This window comes from Acanthochromis polyacanthus, chromosome 12 (assembly GCF_021347895.1).
Source record: "Acanthochromis polyacanthus isolate Apoly-LR-REF ecotype Palm Island chromosome 12, KAUST_Apoly_ChrSc, whole genome shotgun sequence".
NCBI classification, from domain to species: domain Eukaryota; kingdom Metazoa; phylum Chordata; class Actinopteri; family Pomacentridae; genus Acanthochromis; species Acanthochromis polyacanthus.
The window spans coordinates 32,408,284-32,430,973 of record NC_067124.1 but is presented as its reverse complement, the minus strand read 5'-3'; the positions used below and the strand labels follow the sequence as shown (position 1 = coordinate 32,430,973).

Here is a 22,690-nt window from a genome sequence, read left to right as displayed (position 1 = left end):
AAATTGACTAAGTGACTAGGACTGGCCCGAATAGTGGTTTCTGGCCTCGGAATATTCGGGACCTATTAAAGGCGAATATCCGAATATTCGTTCCGCCCCATAACGTCCGACGGGGGGGTGCGGCGGTGGCGCAGTGGAAGCAGCGGCTTGTGGCAGAGACAGCCCGAATATTCGGATCCGTTCGTCTGGTCTCCCGGGTCCAAATTTTGCCTTCAGTTAAACTGAAGAATTCTTAAACGGTGAAGGTCTTCAGCATCTTGTCTTGTGTTTATGCAACGAAGTGAAGCATGATGTCAGAGTCGGCAGCCACCCGGCCATTCGGGTGGATGAGCCGAACACGACGGGATGAGCCGAATTGGGCCGAAGGCGAAGGGAAGAGACAAGCTCCGAATATTTTCGTCTGGGGGGAGGAAGGGATGATCACATAGATTTATGTGTATATGTCATAGACATATATGTAGATGTTTATGTGATCACACGACGAGATGAGCCGATGTGGGCCGAAGGCTCAGGGAAGACAGTAACGCCGCATATTCTTTCCGCCCGCTAACGTCCGACGAGGGAGGGGAGATTCGGATACCAAAATTAATATCCGGATACCACCGTAGCGAACGAATATTCGGATATTCGGGATATTCTGGTCCAGCACTATAAGTGACCCCAAACTTTTAAACGGTAGTGCATGTCTTGCCAGCTCTGATGGCTCAGTGAGATTAAAATGGCATGAAATCAAACCAGAGCACTGAAAGATGCTAAAAAGCTTCCTACAGCTGAGAGGAGTTACAGCATTAGGTTATCTTTGCAGTCTCCAAGTGACATCTTTCACATAAAAGTAGTCATTTGAATATTAGTGGCATAGGTAATATTTATTGTTCATGCTAACAATAAATGTGACACAAAATTTGGACGTTATCAGCTCATTAAATGGCAGTTATTGGTGAATATCATTCCCAAACATAATGGCCAGTTGAGACCTCCTTCACCTTCTAGTTGACTCAGAACACAAAGTAAAAAAAGTTGAACTTTACATATGTAGCAAACCAAGTGTGAAGGTGTTTTTTTTTTTTTGTTTTTTTTTTTAATCCATACCAATTTTTTGTAAATCTAGCCAATTGGTTTTGGTGCCTGAACTCAACCAACCACCGACTGAAAATCCAAGTAAACTCTGACCCAACTCTCTTAAGTGGGAGTCCTCTGACCCTTCCTCCAATCCTTCCAACCTCCAAATGCAGATTTTTGTTTCTCTTGTGAAATAGCAGTTCTGCAACCATTAAAATGAGGTAATAACAGAGATCCATTAAATAGGATGATAATGCACCTACTGAGCCTGTTAGAAGGTGGAGGACATCCCTTCTGGCTCATGTGTAGCGGAATGATCTGCAATGATAACGTCCATTTAATGGGCTGCTCACATCCAAAATCGATTAATTAGAACCCCTGCAATTTAATAACCATTATTTGAACTCCTTGAGGTAATATTACACAGGTATTACCTTTTCTAGACTCAGATAAACAAATCCAAGATGGGAACATGAGTCCTCAAATGAACGTCTCGGATACGCAACATGGCATCTTTAGAAGATGGTTGGAGATGATTGTGAACCAATATGGTGGAAATGACAAACCCTAAACTGAATGAAATCCCCTGGTTGATATTTATAGTTTATGAATTTGAAGTAAACAGCATTTCAACCTGTAAGTAATTCAAAAATAAGAGTAGTTACCACAATTCTGGAGGAAAAAGTCTACGAACCTTTCCTCACTTCTGCACTCGGCCCTTCACTGTTCAGGTTCAAGCGCTGTGTGATTCATGTTGACATTTTCCCTCCGCTCATGTTTTCTCTGCAGATAAGAATGCCTCACATCAACCCTTATATCTTGTTGATCTAAGCTTTAAATAGGGTTAAATCAGCAAGAAACTCATTTCTCACTCGATTTAATTTGGTCGGTGACTTTTTAATTACCTATATTTCAGTGCCTCTCCTTGGTTCACATGGCTGCAGTCTAAACACGGCATACATTACGGCTCTAACCGCCTTCTAAGTGCATTACGAATAAACAGCATTATGCAGAAAAGGGACGAAGGATGGCCTAAGCAATGAATAAATCATTAATTGTTCAACAACTTCACATGATTTTCTGCTTGTACAAAACTTCTGCCTTTGAGTCAAAAAGCTTGCAAATTCAATTTCCTTTTTTTTAAAAATAATTTCAAAAGGCAGTCCTTTGAATCCCCTCAGCTCGCTGCTGACGTGCTGCTGATCTGAAACTAAAATGTGAAACTCCCTGGCCAGTGTCGAGTTTCTGATATTTAAACTCTGGAATTTTCCAGCACTGAATTAGGTATATAAACTCTTTATATAAAACTTAACTGCCAGATTTGTAATTTACAAAGTGCTTGTAAGTAGCTCACTGTAAGGCGTTAGACTTAATATTTAAATTCATTATGTTCCTCTATTCTTAATGATACCTTGTCTTAGTTTTATTATCTGATTTCATCAGGAAAAGTATTTTATATCATTTTGTAGGGTTTTAATTCTTAATAATTTAATTCCTCAGGTAAATTTATCCCATAAATAAAACTATAGCATCTTCACCTCAATATTTAAACTTGTTTGGAAAATTTAGAATGCCAATCTACTGGAAAACGCTCTGGCTCAATAGCTGCTGCTTTAAATAGGAGTTGACTTGAATTGTGTGCTTGCATGCCATTGTCTATGTAACAATTAGTATTAAAATATGTTGGTGTTTTTAGGGCACTTTTTCAAACTTTTTCATACTTATTGGTACATTTCCAGTCCAAGCATTATCTTTATGAGTGCAGTTATTTTTTCCGGGTGTTTGCTTACATTATACAACGCCCTCCGGTTGCATGAAACTTTAATGCGAGATGAACCTTCAGTCTATTGTGCAAAACTCCAACGCTGCACAATCCTGCAGGGAACTACTTGTACGGCATGGAACAATTAAACGTATGCGAGCCTGCGCGCCGTGAGAGGCGTCGCGGGGTTTTTAGTTTACCGTGTGCATCCGCTGACCTACAATTGAAATCCCAGCAGAGCTCCTGACTCCCCCGGCCTCCATCCTCCCCCACCCTCCTCCCCTCCTGCTGTCTCAACAATTAAATCAGTCAAGGTGAGTGGACTGCCCACTCTCTCTCTCTCGCGCTCTCTCAAAAAGAAAAAAAATAATTAAAAAATGAGCGAAACAGATAAAAAAGCCACGAGCTGGTATAATAGTCCACTTCATGACCTGCTACACAAATGAGTCGTCTTATTATGAAACATTTCACCTATGTGTCAGCGGTTGCCATGGAGATCTTGCGTAGAGATGTGAGGCTCTGCTTAATGGCCTGACCTTAACCTTGCACTTCTCCCTGACTGTATGCTTTCATGACACACGCAGGCTTTATACTGTAAATCAATATTTCAGAACCTCTTCTTCACACGTGTTAATTCCTTTTAACGCGGCCCTGAAGAACAATAAGACAGCTCCGATTGGATGTTTGTACGCCGTGCATCTTCGAGATTTCTTGAGGTGATTTCCACAGCCTTCAAGCAGCATTTACAAACCTCTACCCTCCCCCATCTGCATTTCTCTTTCTGCCCCTTTTTGCCCCTCTGTCCTGCTCTCTCTCCTGCAAGCTGTGTCTCTTTCCTGTGTGCTGGGGGGCCGGCGGAGGGGAAGTACACAGAGAAAGAAAAGCACTCTCTCCGAGTTCAAGTGCACGGGCTTAAAGACACAGCTGGCCTCGACAAAGGGGCTGTATGACAAGGAGAAAACAGTCGTGGAAAAGGCAGCATAATAACCCATTGACAAGGCAGTTGTGTTACATGGGGACAGTATAGGGATCATCTCTCTCTCTCACACACACACACACACACATACACACACAAAAAGGAGAAATTGGGGGAAGAAAAAACTGTAAAACTGAGAAAAAATGTCTCCTCCCCTTTTCCTCTCTCCACGTATACTCCCTCCCACCTTCTTTCTTTCAATCTCTGTCCCTCCCTCTCTCTCCTCTCCTTCTTCATTCCTATCCTGCATGCATACACACTCATATATAGACACACACACACACGATGACTGATGCCTTCTCTTTGCCGTTTTCCCCAGCTTCTTTCTCGATCTCTTTCCCCGCACCACTGAGACTTTTGATTGTTTGTCCTCTGGGTGTAGCGTATGGTGGAACCGGTTCTGCACAGCTCCAGCACATGCTGTCCCAGCCACAAACTGAGCAGCAGAAGCAGCAGCAGCAGTAGTGGCGACTGTAGCGGCAGCGGCGACACTGGATCAGCCTGCCTCTCACTTTGCTGCCTGTGACTTTAACGGCTGCCTCTTCTTTCCCTCCTGTACTTTCCCTAACAGTGTTGTTTTCCTTTGTCCGAGAGACACGTTTCCCCTTTCGCAAAGTGTCCGAGCGTGGAAGGGGGTGAGGAAAAATGAGAGAAATGGTGTCTGAGGAAGAGGAGCTGAGGCAGCGGTGGATAAAAATGTGACGAGGCTGGAGTGACATAGAGATGCGAGGCTTCAAGTCAAGAGGGAACTCAAGATTGAGGAGGATGAGGGGACGGAGAGGAAGAATCAAGTTGGAATCGAGAGAGAAACGCAGGAAAAGGTAAAAAAAATAACATGCATATCACAGATATTTTCTTATTTCCACTCTGTGCATACATTATTTCTATCTTTTCTTGTTTTTGCTGTATATCTCGCCTTCGTTTCTCTCTTCGGCTCTGGTTTCTGCTAGTTTCTGTGACCTAAAGTCATTTTCCTTCCTCCCACTCCCCACGGGAACATTCCCCCTCCCTCCCCGGTCTCCACGCTTCTCCCCGTGATCCGGCCATGCCTTTTCATCTGCTTGACAGAATATGTTTGCTTGAGCGCTTGCCTGAAATCAAGTTCAGTCTTTTAGCTAAAGGCTGGTTTGGGGGCCCAGCTGGGAGGATGAAGGGGAAGGAAGAACAGGGTTGGTGCGCTCACTTCTGTACCATTATCGCGTCTGTCAGTGTCTTTGCAAATTCTAACATCAACTGTGCCGTTTCCGAGTGAGTGGGTTTTGTTCTAGTATTGGTTTTCAGTTTCAGCTGATATGAAACTCTTCGAAAAGATGACACAAAGTATTTGAATTATTTGGCCACCATCCTCCCTAGTTTGAAATCGGCACGTCCCACCCTCTACTTCCCCTTACTGTTTGTTTGTGGTCGCAGTATGCATCCCTGTTATGCTCTTGTGATCAAACCTTCATCTGGACATCTTTGAGGGTCCACCAACACCTAACTTACTGCTCTGGATGCCTTAAACCTTCAAGATCCTCATCCTCGCTGTCCTGTTTGCTCCGAGCTTTGCCTCCATTGTTTAATATCGACAAGTTACTGCCGTCCGCCGCGGGTTTGAGGATCTGCGATGCGTCCTTGTCTTTGTATATGTTCTTAACAAGCCTGTGCATCTCCATGGAGACCTCATACAAGCTCTCTGTCCTTATATCAAACTCACAAAGATACCCCCAGTTGTCTCTCCCTCTCTGCCAGGGAGCGCCATTTGCCAGAGGGTAGAAATAGTGTTGATCGGTGGATCAGAGAGTGGCTGTGGATGGTGGTGAGCACTGATAGAAATATGTCAGCATGCAGGTTTACCTCAGTAGTTGTGGCTGGTGGTTTGACTCGTGGCTGGTTTGCACAGGCTGGATCGCAAAGAAGAGGAGTGAAACGAATACAGAGATGTAAGATGTTACATTGAAAAATGAACTGAAAAAATGACTTTTATTCCAGGTGTTATGTCAGTGTCCATGGTCAGACACTCAGTTGTTCGATCATGTGCACAAATGTGATCATATCTTAAAATTGGAATATGCACAGAGGAAATGAACTCAACTTGACGAGTTACATTTACCTCTTATTTAATTTGGCAACTCCTTTGCATTCGCAGTAGGGAGATGTACCTACATGGGAACGTCAATACAGGGGATGGGCTGGTGGCTGCAAGAACTCGCTGTTTGATGCTTGATTTTACAGTGTTTGACTTCCTGTATACAGCAATAATATCACCACATTTCAGGTATTGATCAGTGGTTTATGAAAAGTCTGGAGTCTTTGGTATGTTCACGAAATTTGGTGGCAAAAAAAAATCATACTCCATTTCCATAATTTTCCTTGGATATGGGATGTTCTCATGATAGAATGACAAGTGAAGGTGCCAGCGTTTGAAGTGCAAATTTGAAACAGTTGTGTTTTAAAAGTGTTTTTGTGCCAGAGAAACAAATAGACTGTTGATGTGCCAATATGCAGATGATGCATGTACTTTTTTCACTGTTGAACAATCTTAGTTATTTCTGCATTTAATTGGATAAAATATCAAAGCATAGTGTTGAAACAGAGCACAGATTACTGGCTTCAAATTGCTTATTTTGATCCACCAGCAGTTCAAAACCCAAACATGCTGTATTCACTGTTATGGTAAACCAAGAAATGTTCACATTTGAGAAGTCAGGGCCAGTGAACTGCCAGCGAATCAGCTATTATCTTAGTTGCTGTTTTATTTTCTGTTAATTAGCTAATAATTTCAGCTCTACTACACTGCAGCAAACCACGCAAATAATTTGGGTAATTATACAGTAGAGTGACCTTAATGCTTGAATTAGCGAGTGGTCTGGTGTTATCTAGAAGTTTCAGCTCGATGTGGAGCTTCAACTTGCACAAATACAAGTGTAGAGTTTTCTATTTGTGGTGTTTCATCCTGTACAGCTGTTTGGGAGCTTTCTGTTAGCCTCCAGTGACCCTGATACACCTGACAGCTGAGGGTTTTTATATTGTTATTGTGTTTTTGTTTCTACTTTAATATCAATTTATACCTCAGTTGTTCAATTTTTCTATTAAAATGGTAGTTTAATGGTAGCATCCTAACCTTCTCGCTCGCTATTTTTATTTCATTCCAGGTGCTTTTATGTTTATTTAGGCGTTTATTCAATCAAATGATAAATCATTTGGAATGCACTTTAAATTTTTTGCTCCACAAAAGCAAGTAAATATGTGGTTTGTGCACATTTTGCGGATTAAATGTTTCACAAACTTAAAAGCAAATGGAGAGTGAGATGGTTGTAATGAATGGAGCTTATTAGTTTCTGCTGTAGCACTAAGACAGGCTATCATATCATCATCATCATACACTCAGTATGCCTCCTTTGAACCACTTTGCTCCAACAATGCTAAATACGTTTGGCAGAAATAATGGATTGCCATGGCTTGTTGTACTGACAAAGAATCTATCAGTTATTTAAAACCTTTTCAGTTCGAGGCCGCCACTTACTGACCCTTGCGCATCTGAACTTCAGAGTGGAGAGGAAGCCATTCATGTGTCTCACTTCATAAACCATAACTCGGCCTTCGCTATCAATTATGCAGCTCTGGTGTGAAAGAGATGGGAAAAAGGGCCACACACAACAGGCAGCCGGGTCCAGCATAGAGAGAAAAGCGCCTCACCACGTGACTGCTGTAGATGTGCTTACGCTCTCTCACGGTCTGAGTGAGAGCTATTCCCCCTGGACTCGGTGCTCCAGTTGCATCAGTGTTTGTCTGCCTTCTCTAGGACATGGGGCTGAAATGGGGCTAGAGCTGAGAGAGCTCCATCTGGATACCCATAGGGCTTTCCTACTTTATTAGCACGGCACTGATAGTGTTTCTCGCTGTTGCACAGGATGCAAAGTTCTGCAGCAGTTTCAGTCTCAAACTGTCGTTGTATTTTGTTTCAGTGTGAAAAGTTGCATTTCTTGATATTACCTTGAGCTGTTCAGCGATGTTGACTGCACAAGCTTTTGTCTACAAATTTTGCAGCTGTATTTTTTACTCCATTACATTTATCTGACAGCAGTATCAATTAATTACCAAAAAAAACCCCATATGATTCTCTTGTAAAATATGACAGTGATAGTGTCAGTGTAGATGGATATGATAGTTCCATGTACATTAATACATTAATATGGCCGTTAACATAAATATTATTCTCAATCCAACATTATAAAATGAATAATGAACTTTAAACAGACCCATTTTGCATAAAAAGTACTGCATTTTGATGTTTTTTTAATATATATTTACATCAGTGTAAAATACAAACTGTAATTTAACTTTATTTTTCAGTCTTATTTAACTGCTTTTTTCTGTATTTTGAAAAGCAGGAAAATAATGAAATTACAAAAATAAACCATGAATTTACATGTCTAATGTAAAATAACATTGACAATCTGTAATTGAGACAAAATGTATGATTTCCTTTTTGAGGGTTTATCTTTTCACTTAAAAGGCCACCATGACGGAGACTTCTGTAACAATTAATGGCTTCCAAACAGTGTTCATGAGCAGGTACTAAGTCTATTCTTACTTTAACTGTATTCCTGTAACTATGTGACATATTGGGGCACAGGAAAAGCGCTGTCAAATCAGAGATACCTGTCTCTCGAGTGTTTCTCACATAGTTGAGTTTGTCAGAGGTGAACCCGTTGATTCTAAAGATGGAAATGCTTTTTTGAGCTTAGAAATTAGAGAAATGAGCTTGTAAATTTGAGATAAAGCAATTACAATTTTTGCTTTTCTGCTGTTGCTGCTATGTTCATACAAGGGTATTTTTGAATGCATGACTTCTGTACTGTCAATAACCAAATGGTGCACCATCAGAAGTGAGCCCTCAGTTCAAATCATCCTGGCTGACCTTGACCTTTACTACATGTCACCTCCCAATGTGTCCTGTTTTTTCATTATTTTTGCACACCTAAATTTGATATTCCTCTCAAAAATGTGAGTATTCAGGCAACAGATGACCGAAAAATTCTCAATTAGAGCTGCACTGATAAATTGACGGGGCCAAAATACTGATGCAATATTAGTGTATAGAAATTCAGTGTTGTCAGCTAAAAAGTAGCCCGAAGTACTTTAGAAACAGTGTCGCCATCACATAACTTGTCCGACAGAGAAGTGACAGGTTTATTTCCAATTGTTGAATGTCTTACTTGGCACACATCTTGTGACTTGACTTTTAGTATCAGTATTGGTGTCCAAAGTGAAATAGCATGTTGTTCATGGTGCTAGGACAGACGTACCATAAACTGCATTCCGTCCACCTTGTGACCAAATAAAATCAATCACTCTTCAGTTTGAGAAAACTGCATTCACCTCACATTTGTTGGCATGTTTTGCTTTTCTTTAACTGCTTGTATCCTGACACTTAAAGAAACCACAGATTGACCAGTTTGTCATGATGGTTCTGTGTTATTTCTGCATATTGGAGAACAGAATTACCTCTTGCCATATGTACAGAGTAGTTGCATTGTACTGTGTCCAGGACGACATTTTTACCTCCCTTCCACTACAGTGATAGTCTTTTCCAGTACGTGAGTTGATATCAGTGAGTGGTTTCCTCGTGGAGGGGCCAGGTGGCTGCCTTGTGTGTTCAGAAGCAGGCAGAGGTGGTGAGGTGGGGGTTAATTTTTGCAGGCTGTAGGAATGTGTTTGGAGTCAGCAGTGAGAATTCCTCAGTTCTGCATTAGTAGGTCACAGCGTTGCCTCTTACCTCGTCTAACTATCTCAATCCCCCCCTTTTTATTCATCCCCCTCATCCGTCTCCTCTTTCTTCTGTCTCGTCTTCATCGCCACGTTCCCACCGCCGTCTCATTCCTGATGCACATCTTTCTCTTCTACGTTCTCTCTCTCTCTCTCTCTCTCTCGCTCAACTTTTGATCCTCACCATTTCCCCTCTCCTCTCCAGCTCCTTAGATGTCTCACAGACATCTTAGGAGCCTCAGGAGTTGGGGGTTGGGTAAAAAAAATAAAAGGCAGGAGATAGTGAAACTGTGAGCGAGTGTGATAATGTTAGCGCAGGGTTCTCTTCTCTCCTCCTGGCCTCGTGTCCTCCTCAGTACATCAGTCATGTATGATTTATGGAGTAGATTCCTGAGGAGCGGGTTTCGTTGATGTCGTCAGGCATTGTCTATTCATATTTTCTCATCAGTTGCTTCAACAGTGAACCAGGGAGTCAGATGTTAGGGTTGGCACCGTTGCTCAGGTAAAATCAGGACCGAAGTCACCATCACAGAAACTCCATCCTTGATAACATATTTTAATTTTTTCCCTGGTGAAGTTTGATACCACTCTCATATCTGTGTATTAAATATTATGCTACAGCTGGAAGTCAGTCAGCCATTTTATTTAATGCATTTAACAAAAACATGTAAATTAATGGCATTAAATGTGCTGCTAGGCAGAATTTGTTACCTTAAAAAACTAGATTAGCTGCTAAATTTAACAAACTGCTAAATGTCAACCCTCTTTTCTTTTGAAGAAATTGAATTCCTAGGTATATTTGCTTTACCTCATTAACCCTCTGCAGCCTAAGAAGTTTTTTAGGTATTTTTTTGCTCCGGTCACATTTTTACTTATGGTAAGAAAATTTTTCTCTCTAATATGAAGTCCTGAATCTCTACAGCAACAGTACAACCATGGCTAGAATTAGCAACAACTCTAAAAAGTTTACTGTGCAGGATGACAAAGTCATAAGGCAAAAAAAAAAAAAGAATTAAGAAAAAAAATTGAATCAGCATCTAGAATATTTTTTTTGCAAGTGCCAACAGTTGTTACCACTACTGGAAATAATTAATAACTCTAATACTGTTGATATTTTACTACTTATATTTTTAAAATTTGTTCCCATATTTGCCCCCTTGCCTGCATTGTGTAAACACTGCCTGCAGTTCAGCAAAAAGTCTCAAAATTTTTGTCGCGTGGCTGTTAGTCCCAGCTACATTCCGAATGGCTTTACAGTTAAGGCAAGGAACGCAGAATTTTAATTTTTTTTGGAACCTGTTTAGTGCAAACATGTTAATCTTGGTGACTTTTTCAGATTAGACATGTGCAATAAAGGATTTTTTTTTTGAAATATCACAATTTCAAGCTCAGAATCACTTCACTCAGAATGTGAATGACAATGGAAAGGCGCATTATTAATTCAAGAACTGTCAGAACGTTGAAAATCAAACTATTCTTTCCGTTTTTACAGCTTCTGGATCAGATCGACAGTGTAATTTTGACAGCTTTTGAAGACTTTCACACCTTTGGGGTTTCCGAGGGGTTAAGTTACTAACGGCACGGATAATCGATGCTTTAAATCATTTATCAAGCAAAAAAAATGCCAAATATGTGCGGGAAGCGTAAAAGGTTTATTGACAGCGGTTTAAAGTGTCACTACATCTCCTCTGGCACCATATTGATGGCGTTCACGAGGCTCTCCATTACACTCTCCGGTGATACACAAGCTCTGCAATGGTGTCGGAGGTGTCACCGGTGCCCACGTCACACTGCGACTCCCCCGAGTGTGCCAGCTCTGTGGTGCCAGACAGGGAGGAGGAAGAGGAAGAGGAGGAGGAGGAGGAGGAGGAGGATGGGTGGTGTGAAGAAGGAACGGAAAATAAAGATGAAGGTGTAAAGAAGCAGGCTGTCTGAGAGGCAGAGACAAGTGGGTGAAAAGGCGAGACTGGGAGCGGGAGGAAGAAAGGGTTTGATGATGGAGGAGGGGAGGAGGTGAAGAAGAGGAGGGATTCTTTGTGAGTTGCTCTGTGAATCATTCAGAAATGAACCTCGTGGTTCAGGAGGTTGACTGTCACTGCGACACCTCAGTCTCAGAAAAACAAAGGTTCTCCAGAAGGTCCTCTGGTTCCTCAAAGCACCACGACAAACTGAAAAGCATCTTTATTTCGGAGATGGTTGTTCATGTACTTTATGTAGCTCTTTGAGGTCCTTTTTTATTGAGGTATTTGGAAGCTGGTAATCATGCGAAACGAGCTATTCTTTTCATCATCAATTGCTTTCTTGATTCATAGAATAATAATTCATGTATGAACCATCAGTTTCTCAAGTCCAAAATATTAAATGTATTATTTCACCAGAAAAGATCCAGAACTGTTGCAGCTTCTTACATTTTTGCTTGAAAACCATATAAAGAAATAAATAAAAAATAGAACCAGAAAACCCTGAAAATACTTTCTTTACAAATGTATTTCAGTTCTTTAGAGCAAAAAATGATTAAAGTAGCATTTTTTGTGGCTCTTTGAGATATCTTTGGGGATTCTTCAAAGAAATGCTCACAGTCAAGGGTTTTTAAAGAGGATCCTGCTACATTTTTTTTTTTTTTTGTGGAGCTAAGAATGGTTCTTTACCAATTTCAACTGCGATGTTTTTGAACAATCTATTGTTATGTAAGAGACTTTCCCCATTTTACAAATTTATGCATAACATGTAGTAAAATCGCACAAAATTTTATTCATTTACATGTTAACTGTAAAATAAGCAGGCCAAAACTTTACATAATGTCCACATCAAAAAGCTCTATTTTTACTATTAATAATTTTACTTGTTTGACAGTAAAATTACTCTGTTTACGGTTTGTAAATCTACTACAAAAGATTATTATTTGACTCATATTTTGCTTTTGTTTCACAGTTTTTGAATGTTACAGTATGCCACCGTTTCATTGAAGTATTATTTCTGGCACCCTCGCTGCCAGTTTCTCAGATTTTTTTTTTATTACAGTGTGCTATCAACTGTCAAAACCCATTTTTAGTTCCACTTAGCAGTTTAGTGTAACAGTAAAAAAATGTGTCAGCATCACCTGTTTGAAGAGAACACGCAAACTTTTGCTCGCAGCAAAACTTTCACAAGGGTTGAGGAGTCCATATAGTGGAAGTAAAACCTGCCGTTGCCGGCTGTTCTTTGGTCAGTGGGGGTCGGCGGGGTCACATCTGTAAGATGAAAGGAGAGGCTGCGGTTGGTTGCTTCCACAGAGGGATGGAAAGGTCAGGAAGTGGCCCCAGTGCAAACACCAGACTCATTGTTCAAGTTCAAGGTAACACTGAAAGGGGTTTTCATTCACTTAGGCCGGCCCTCCGTCCTTTGACAAGTTGTTCTTTTTTTTAAAAAAAAAAAGCACTGCTATTAGAGGAAAACGCCGCCTTTGGCGTCGTTCAACACTGGTGTCATGCTGTTATAATTGTAAACTAATTATGCCGGTTTTATTTATTTAATTAGGGTTTGATTTTTTTTTTTGGTGCAGGAGGGGAACAAATGTTGGCAGGTTTGAGAGAATTATCTGCTGTAGTATTAAATCATGTGCTCACACGTGGCCTCAGGTGTGCCCAGTCTTTGCCCTTTCAAACAATGGACAAGGTCACAGTCAGAGGGTCAGATGTCAGGTCTACTCCCCTCCCTCCCTCACCCTTCCTCACCCTCCCTCCCTCGCTCCTCTGTTGTGTCTGTTCAGTCGTCAGCTCCTCGTTAACTCCTCACGGGGGATTTCCTGTTCGCCTCCTTCGCTTCCCTGTTCCTGTTCAAAATGGAACGGCGTATTAGCTCTTTTTACAAAACATGAATAATTTAACGCTTGGCAGTTATTGTGCTGACTACGTGAACCAACGGCCTAAAAGTTGTAACTACACACGGGGAATGCAAAAAGCGAGACGCCGGCAACAAACCTTTGGGAAGTCCGGACCTGTAACTGATGACTTTGTGTTCTCAACGAATACAGTACAACGCACACACATACACACACACACATATATACGTGTGTGTGTGTGTGTGTGTGTCTGTGTGTGTGTGTGTGTGTGTGTGTGTGTGTGTATATATATATACACACGCACACACACAGGCACATAATTCAGAGTCTGACTCACTCCCTTTAACAGAAAGTCAATAACAATACAGGAATGATTAATCAGTCCCTCCGTGGCCCCTCCCTCTCTACTCACCACCTTCCACTCTCTCTTCTCAACCCCACTCGCCCTCTCTCGGCTCAGTATTGATCTGAATGCATTTGCTTCCCATTTATCTGTTAGCATCCCTCCCCCCATCGCGCTGCTGCTGCTGCCACTGCATTGAGCGGTCACAAAGAACCTTTTACACCGAAGTGTCTCGCCGTGCACGCGCTCAGCGTCGCGCACGACGCCACACACATCCCCTGTGAGCGTGCGCGCCTCACCCGACACTCCGATACACTTAACTGCATTGCACCGGGGGGACTGCGCCTGATTATTCTGGGCTGCGGAGTGCAAATTAGGAGGGTCCATTTCATAGCGCAGGTGCATTACATGTTTGTATGTTTCGCTCGCATTAGCCTGAGCACAAAGCAGCATTCTTAAAGGTTTAACTGACAGCGCATTTGAACCCCCCCCCTCTCCTCTCCTTTGCTTTCTTCCCTCCCTCCCTGCCATTCTGTTTGGTGGCACACAGGTTGCCATGACACCAGACTGTTTTGTCTGCCCTTTGACCTCTTTAAGGGGCTCTGTGGTCAATCAGGCATTACATGTGAGGGGCAAATAGAAGGGAGGAGAGGCAGCGAGGAGGGAGGGGAGGCTGCATTTCCTCTGTAAAAATTAGGCCCAAAAGGTTCCTCCATACATCCGCTTTGTACACAGCAAAAGGTGGGGAGCCTCCGAGAGCCGGTGAAACAAAGACACATGTGCACATACAGACATGGCAGCGCTCTGCAAGGGTAAATGAACTAGGCTGGAGCTCCCAGGAGGTGGGGAGTTATTATGCTCATTGTGCAGTCGGCCAGCTAAAGCTGTTTGGCTGCTTCTTTTGAAGTTATATTTATCAAACCGGAGCAGGAGGCTTAGCACTCCAAGCTGGTGCAATGCTTTGTCCACACTGCAGAACGCATGTGTGCAATGAGATGGCTTTCAAATATCAAGATCTGAACTCCCTTTAAATGTTTACCTAAGCAATCTTAGACAGAATAGCGAGCATAAAAATGGATTTATGTAACAGTGTTGCCTCCAGTAAAGTCCGCATTTGATACCTCTGAGCGCTGATTGTGTCAAATAGAATTACCCTCACTAATTCCCTCATAGCAAACTGCAAGTGGCCACGGTTAAGCCGAGCGCCGATCGTGTTGGGATCATTTTGTAAATATCCAAACATGTATTAATTGCAGCACTTATGAAACAACACAAAACATTTCAGCTTTAAGTGCAGCTTTCAAAATGAGGCCAATTAGAATGTAATTAACTCTGCGGTGTGCATTAATCGCTCTGTTCTATGTTTATTACAAAAACAACCTCTGATTATTCTCTCGTTTCATTTTACGTGATGATAATTTATTTTCTAATTGTGTCATCTGGTTTATTGTTGCCTCTATGTGCTCAACCATGACCCCTGCTCTGGATACTTGTATCCTTTATTTCCCTCATATCTTAATTGTGATATTAAAACACGTACATAACAAAAGAGCTGGAGCCTTACACTCTGCATGTTTGCACTCTTTACACCGTTTCACTTCTGTTTTCTTTGTGATTGCACATTTTAAATTAAATTCGGAGGCGATCGTGTGCGTTGCTTTTTTGGAGCTGATGCTGTTCCCTCCAGCGGCTCAGGAGTAAGTCGGCAGCTTGTCCTCTGACACTTCAGCTGTTGCAGAGATTGAACCTGTGACCTCTTGGTTAAACAGTCTTTCTATTCACGAGGCCCTCTTCACTCCCTCTAACCATGATGTGTGTGTGTCTGTTTTTCAGTCGGCCTCCGGTTCAAATACGAGGCACACCTGGCGCACGCTGACAAAGGAGTGATCTCAAGGTAATATTTCTATACATTTAACCCATCCCATCTATCTTAAAAACCTGAATAGATGATTCACACACATATTATGTGTTGGCGTACGCAGCCATAAACACCTGCACTGAGTCTGCTTTGCATTACATGTGCTGCATTTATTCTTCCTCTTTGGCAGTCGTGTTTATCTGCACCGTCCTTGTTCAACATACAGCCAAATGTAATATCAGCAGATGATGCAGGAATACCTCTGGCAGCCAATAATGGAGAAAAATCCATCCAGGACTTGGATTAATCAGGATATTAGTCACACTAAGATGGGGCATTTCTTTTTGCATGTATGCCCGGTTATATATCGCTTAAAAAGCAAAGGAATAGACATTCTGCAGGATTCGTGACCAAAATGTCAAACTATGCTTTTAATCTGTAAAATATAATAAACCTCAACTAGTGCATCTCCATGATTTTTGCAGGCCCCTTTTTAAAAGTGCCCATATTTACACTCAAAACCATATTCATCATTTGCAGCCTGGATTTTTGTCCAACCCTCGTTATAAAGTTCTATTCCTCGGAGTTTCAGTCATGTGCACTTTGAGTCTTTGCACTTTTTTTATCGTCTAACTCTCACCGTAATTCAGTAATGAAATATATATCCTTCTCCTTTTCTTTCTTTCCTAATATACGCCACTACAAGTAAAAGTCCTACATTCAAAAACTTCCTACTCAAAGAATCAAAAATAAAAATCCTCGTTCAATGGTCAGTATTAGTGTTACTATAATACATCATGTTTTTAATATTGTTGCTTCCTATACAGCAGTGCTTAATTTTCTATGTTTGTAGAATCGCTGCTGTGAAAAGGAAACTTTTCACGAAAAATATTCCGGTTTTTATCTTCACTATGCATTTTTCAGCAAACCCAAGGGGCAGTTTGAAAAGTTTGTGGAGCTTAGAAAATAGGAGAATTTACTCAACCCATAAAGAAACATCCTTCAGTTTAACTTTTAGATTCACTACATTTGAAGACATGCAGTTTTTGCTGTACAGAAAGGGTATGAAATAGTAATCTGGAAAAGACCTAAAGCTGTCAGACTGGAATGAAGATGAGAATATTTGCCTGAGAAATGAGAAGTATAAAGTTGCACAATATAGTAATACTGGAGTAAAATAAAAGAGATTTAATTTATATGTAATCACAGCACTTGGGTAAATGTATTTAGAAACTGAGCTCATATTAATTTTGCTGTCTTTGTCCACATATCAGTGAAGGTCCCCCATGGTGATTACATTTATTTCTTGTTCCAGATTTACTTCAAATGGACATAAATTAAATATAGCTCAGCCAGAGTGTCCTTACTCACAAAATTCATTCATTTTCTCCGTTTCTCAAATGATGCTTTGGCACGCTGCAAGCCAAAATGCTGGCCCTATAAAAAATATAAACACGCACAAACATATGTGTTTAATTTAAACCCACAAGCATAGCAGATTGTGATAGCTCTGAGGAGCTTTGGGCCTTGTATCTAAAATACAGCGTTTGTCCTTGAATTGTTTGGCAAGAAATCTCAAAAATTCAATAATGCTCGCACACTGTCAGCAAAATATGAAATAATTATCAAGCCAGTGTGATGCAGCTCACCAGACGCTGTAGAGAGATCAAAATAATTCATGACTTGTCTAAAATTAGATATAGTACGAAATGCAAAATAAAATCATCCACATTTCTACAGTAGGATGCTTCTGTGGTGCTTCATCGGGGGGCAAAATAACGGACAAGCTGTTTTTTTTTTTCCTTCCTCTAATTAGACACATCCACCATCACACTGTAAAATTTTAAGTCTTCAATTTCAGACACATTCTTCCATCGTGAACGTGATTGGAAACTTCGTGAGGGGCGGCGTTTCTAAAGGCCAGTCACACACCAATCTCCAGCATACGCAAATTGACAGCTGTGCCATAGCAACAGTTTGGCTAGTTGCCAGGCTGTTGGGGTTGCCAGGCAAAAGGTTCCCATGGCAACATTCATTTTGCCATCTTGGTATATGAGGTTGGCGTCAACCAAAAGCAGATTAGTGTAGGATAGAGAATTGCTTTCACCTGGGGAAAAAAACAAAAACAAAACGCATTCATGTTTTTGCAGATCAGGCAGTCGCTCTTTAACATCACAAACACTGAAACATGAAGTTACCCTCAGAGAGGCTGCATGCAATATTCAGATGCAAAAGAGCAGCAGAGGTTACATTAATATTAGCTATAACAACTGGAATTTTTTTTGGTGCACCAGAATCAGGTGCTGCTGCGCATTCAGGCCGCTGAGTGTTTCCCATCTTTCCCAGAGTTGCATCATGCTCGTTTCATCACCTACAGTATGAAAATCACTGAAAGCGAAATAGTCTTGTGTCGGCTGTCGAATCTGTGAAATCTCTGACATGCCTTTAAGGATTATCACATTCTGTGTCACTGTATGTGGATGATGATCAAGTATGTGAGGAATTTTGAACTTGAAGTGACACCACCCCATTTAGGAATCGCTTCAGATGCTTTTTTTTTGTTTTTTTAAAAAATTTTCATAATGGAGGAGTTTTTCTCAGCTTCGATGTTTAAGGGTGGAGTGAGCGAGACAAGGGAAGAGGGAGCGAGAGGGTGTGAAGGATAGCTGACATTGACACTATTACACTGCATTTCTGCGTGATTTGACTGTGAAAATATTGCCGACACGGGGTAAAGTGGAGGAGGTTGTGGGTATGTTTAAAAAAAAATAAGAAAGAAAAAGACCAGCAGCCGGCATGTGTGGATGAGAAGAGGGCAGGAGGCGGGTATGAGGACAGAGGGTGGTTAAAAGGGTAAGAGGCGGGAAATGGGGGACCCATGAGGGCTGAAGGAGAGAAAAAAGCGACTGAGGGAGGGAGGAGAAGAGGGGAAGGGAGGGGAGGGGAAGGGAGGGGAAGGGAAAGAGGTGCATTTTGGGACATAGGGATCGAAAGAGGTGGGTAAGAACTGTACCAAAAAATGAAAAGAAAGCAGGAGGAGGAGAAGTAAATTCATAATTACACAAATTCACCTGGCAACACTTTAACAGTTAAAGGTTTTAAGATGGGCTATCTAGTTTCTCTCTAATGCCTCTTTGTTGGGAGATGGATTCCTTAAATCCCACATGCCAAGCACCGATTTCATGCAGAGAATGCAGAGCTCCTACATGCTGCTCCCTTTTGTCGGCAACGCAGAATAAATATTCACAGTTCACCATCTTTATTTTGACGGCATTTCTTATTGCATTTCAGTTCTGATGAGGGTCTCTTGAAAGTCTTCAAATGGCATTTACACAGCATATCATCTTGCCCCAGTTCTGTCTGAATCCGAGTAACATAACACTCCTGGCTTGTTGCTGTTGGAATGTATCATTGTGCCAGCAAACGTGTAGCGCACAGCGATTATGATTCCCTCAGAGAGCACCGACAGATCTCGAAAGTTTTAATTTAGAAGTCTCTTTTTTTGTGTCTTACTCAGCGTGTGACATGAAGGAAATTCCTGTATTTTATTTATTTTTTTACTGTGAAGCAGAAGTTCCCCCAGATTTAGACATCACAGCTGACGGCAGGCTCGATGGCGATGACAGAGTTATGGCAGATGGCATTTAACTCCCATGAAAACCTGTCAGCTAGTAAGTCCAATCGGACAGCTGATTTGGATGAAGTGCTGCAGCCTGCGTGTGTGGATGTATGAGCGCAAAAAGAAAAAGCACAATACGATTCTCTAATGGTGATGATTTATAAAAGAGGAGACAAGAATTTCGGCCGTTGATTTTGTGATTTGCACCGAGAAATAGATTTAGATCTGCTCTGTTGCAGAGTCGGCTGGTACTGAAAGACCAGAGCTGAGAGAAGTGGGGAAGTGAAGTGAGCTGGAGTTTGCACAGTCACCAGTAGAGGGCAACAACTCCTAAGAAATGAATGGAAATGCTGTGAATGAACATCGGAAATGAAGCTTTTGTAGTAGTTTCACCTGCATGAGAGGCTTTGGTGTCAAAGGATTTTCGTAGTTGTGTGCCAAAGTTGTCAAAGTTCTGACTTTTGTCTCACCTTGCTCCATTATATTTAATTACCTTCATCCTTGAGCTACGTGTGCGCAACTGAGAGTCTCTGTGCTTGTGTGTACTTAAAATAACCTTCCTTTGTCCTGTGGTGTCACTGCAGCGTTTCTTGGGGTGCAACTTTGAATAGTTCCCCCAGTTTGATCGTAATCTCCGTTTATTGTTGTAGAACCACAACATGCATCGCTTTCCATTCTTTTCCCGCTATTAATTAAAACAAAGTTCTATACTACAACCACATGCATGCACAAACACACACCTCGACACTTGTGAATCAATTTCCAACTTATTCTATAGCACAACACAACATGCACACCTTGAAATCAAAGAGGACAAATCCCTTCTGTACGACTCGGGATCAAAACTTGCTGAATGATTCAGCGAGGAGGGCGTTAGTTCTACGAACGTGCTGCTACAGGAGTAAAGTGGGGCATGAGGTAATTGGTCGACTGGAGGACGGGAGGCAGACAGGTGTAAAGTACACAGACACCTGCTGTTGAAGATCTTGTCTGGAGAGCAGCTCTACACTCTGTGCTCTGCAGTGTGAGGTAGTTGGTTGTATGGTTTCGCATAATAAACAGCACGGAGATAACTGTACAACCTTCTAGCTTTCCCTGCGGAGTCACTCCTTGCCACGTCTAGTGCACCACCAGCAGAGAGGTAAGTATGTTTTGTTACTCAGCCAGAGGACCTCCTGGTGTTTAATGAATCGACTCGTCCGTTGTCAGCTGCAAAACGTCTTTTATTCGCTCAAGGTATAATCATGGTGCTCTCTCTTTTGGGGCAAAGTCCTCATGAAGTGTCTTCCCCTGATAAGTTATTTTGTGGGTTAATATTTGGGCACGTTTGTTAGGACGACTACCTGCTGCTTGTCGCTCTTAATGCAGCAGAAATAACTGTTTTTATCCTACGACTGACTTTCAACTAGGAGGAGAGACTGTGCAAAGCATTTTACTAGATATGAGGGAGGCTTAATTCCTGATTTCATCACTAGGATGTCTTTTTTTCTTTTTTACTAAGCTCCAGTAGTCTTCCCCCTAATAATAAAGACAATATTTGTAGAAATCAGCACAGAATACAATCCAGCTGCTTCCTATTTTATAGAAAACAGCTGCTAAATAAGCTATTATTAAATTTCCAAATCTTAAAAGCCTACCCAAGTAACACTATTACTGAATTTAGAGAAGATGAAATGCGAAGCAAGTCTGAGATGCTTTTCCAAGAATAAAGAAAAAAGCCACCCGCCTTCCCCTTCTTTCAACACCCTCCATATAATTTCCATACATCCCCAATGAGCAGCAACACAATGCACCACATACATAAAAATTGCATGAGCCACGTTCATTATATACAGACTCACTGTGGAAACCATGTGTCTTGCAGTAATTTGTGATATCTGTAATACAACAGGTAGAGGACGTTATGCTTTTACACATGTGCTGCTTTAAAGCTATAACTCACGCACACATGCATCGTTTTCCCCCTTTTCATTACCCCACAACCTACCTGCTTCCTCCCCCCTGCTCCCCCCCCTCAGTATGTCAGACTGTTGGTTGAGACAGCAGCCATCTGCAGTGCGTTATAGCCGGCTCTCCTCCCCTACTGGAAGAGGGGGGAGAGAGGGGAAAAAAAAGAGCGGGGGGGGAGAGCATATATCAGAATTGTGCTGATTCTGCACTGTCAGTCGTTCTTTATCATCCACCACACAACGCTGTTCTCCTGCCAGGACAGACACTCGAATGCCAGACATACTGCAAGGTGTGAGGAGCAAGGATAATGTACACGGGAGGGGAGCACCGTTGCATATTCCTCTATCTATGCCAGGGATTGATATAGCAAAGATTTTAATTTTTTTTTACACCAGTGACCGGCTCATTTTCCAGCCTAGCAGATGCTGCACATGGCGCATATGTGCAAGCAGATTGTTATACGAACATGCTCTCATACGTCCACATGCACATATGCTGCTTTAAAGATGTCTTTGCAGACTTGGAATCATGAGGAAAATGCCGCAGCTTCACGGAGTTCCATGAAGCATCTGCTTGTGCAAAAATTCCTACATCGCACCCTTTTTTTGGTGCCTTTACGCACTTTATAAAAACAGGTGTGATGAGTAGGAGTGTTGCCATAAACAATGCGGTGTGCGATCTCTTGGGATGTAACGGCGAACTAGAGCATCCCGATCCAGAGACAGACAAGGCAGACACCATCCCAGACTGATGATGTCATCCCTGTGGAGCACTCCCAGTGCTTTGTCTCTCAGTGGCACTGCAGAGTGCAGCCACAGGCACACACACGCACACACACAGACACACAGACACACACACACACACACACACACACACACACACACACACACACACACACACACACACACACACACACCTGTCTGTGACATTCTGCATTTGTCACTCAGGTTCGGACGTTGCTCACGTCAAGGAGAGCTGCTTTCTTCTGGTTCTTGAGCCAAAATGGCGCCCAGGTAGACTCGGTTCTGGAAAGAGCTGCTCTAACGTGGGCAAGAGGAGGGCAAGAGGAGGGCAAACACACACACTCCTGCACTCTATAATCTATTCACAATCTGTTTGGAGTTTGTCTTTGTGACAATAATGCGGGATCGGGTAGTATATATGTTCTGCTGCACCAGCACATATTGCGCAGGAACCTCACATTGGGTGCAAAAGAAGCGGTGCATCGCAGCAGATAGTGTAAACACATTCAGCATGTTGTTTCTATGCAAATGTAGGTGTCATGGCACTACTGTGTGATTGCAGCTACGGAGGAGGATGTTAAGAGTGGTGTAGTGCATCCGAGCTGTGAATAAGACAGTTACACAGAATAGGATCAAAGCAGGAAATAAATTCGGCTGTGCAGAGCATGCGTCTGCTGCTAAAAGAGGCGATATAGATACATCATGATTATTCACGAGGTATTACGAATGTATAGCATTTTTGTTCTAACCTACATTTCTGAAAGGTTGGAGCTTCATCTCATATTTATGAAGAAAGGAGCCTCATGAGT

General features: G+C 42.0%; 1 long non-coding RNA gene across 1 annotated transcript; it reads right to left on the bottom strand.

Annotated features, from left to right (window-relative positions):
* Positions 1–11,179: 11,179 nt before the first annotated feature.
* On the bottom strand, positions 11,180–13,933 carry LOC127536608 (uncharacterized). Its single transcript, XR_007945700.1, has 4 exons — positions 13,781–13,933; positions 13,262–13,359; positions 12,649–12,778; positions 11,180–11,479 (listed from the first exon to the last, which is right to left on the bottom strand). It is a non-coding gene; the product is annotated as an uncharacterized LOC127536608 (long non-coding RNA).
* Positions 13,934–22,690: the final 8,757 nt, after the last annotated feature.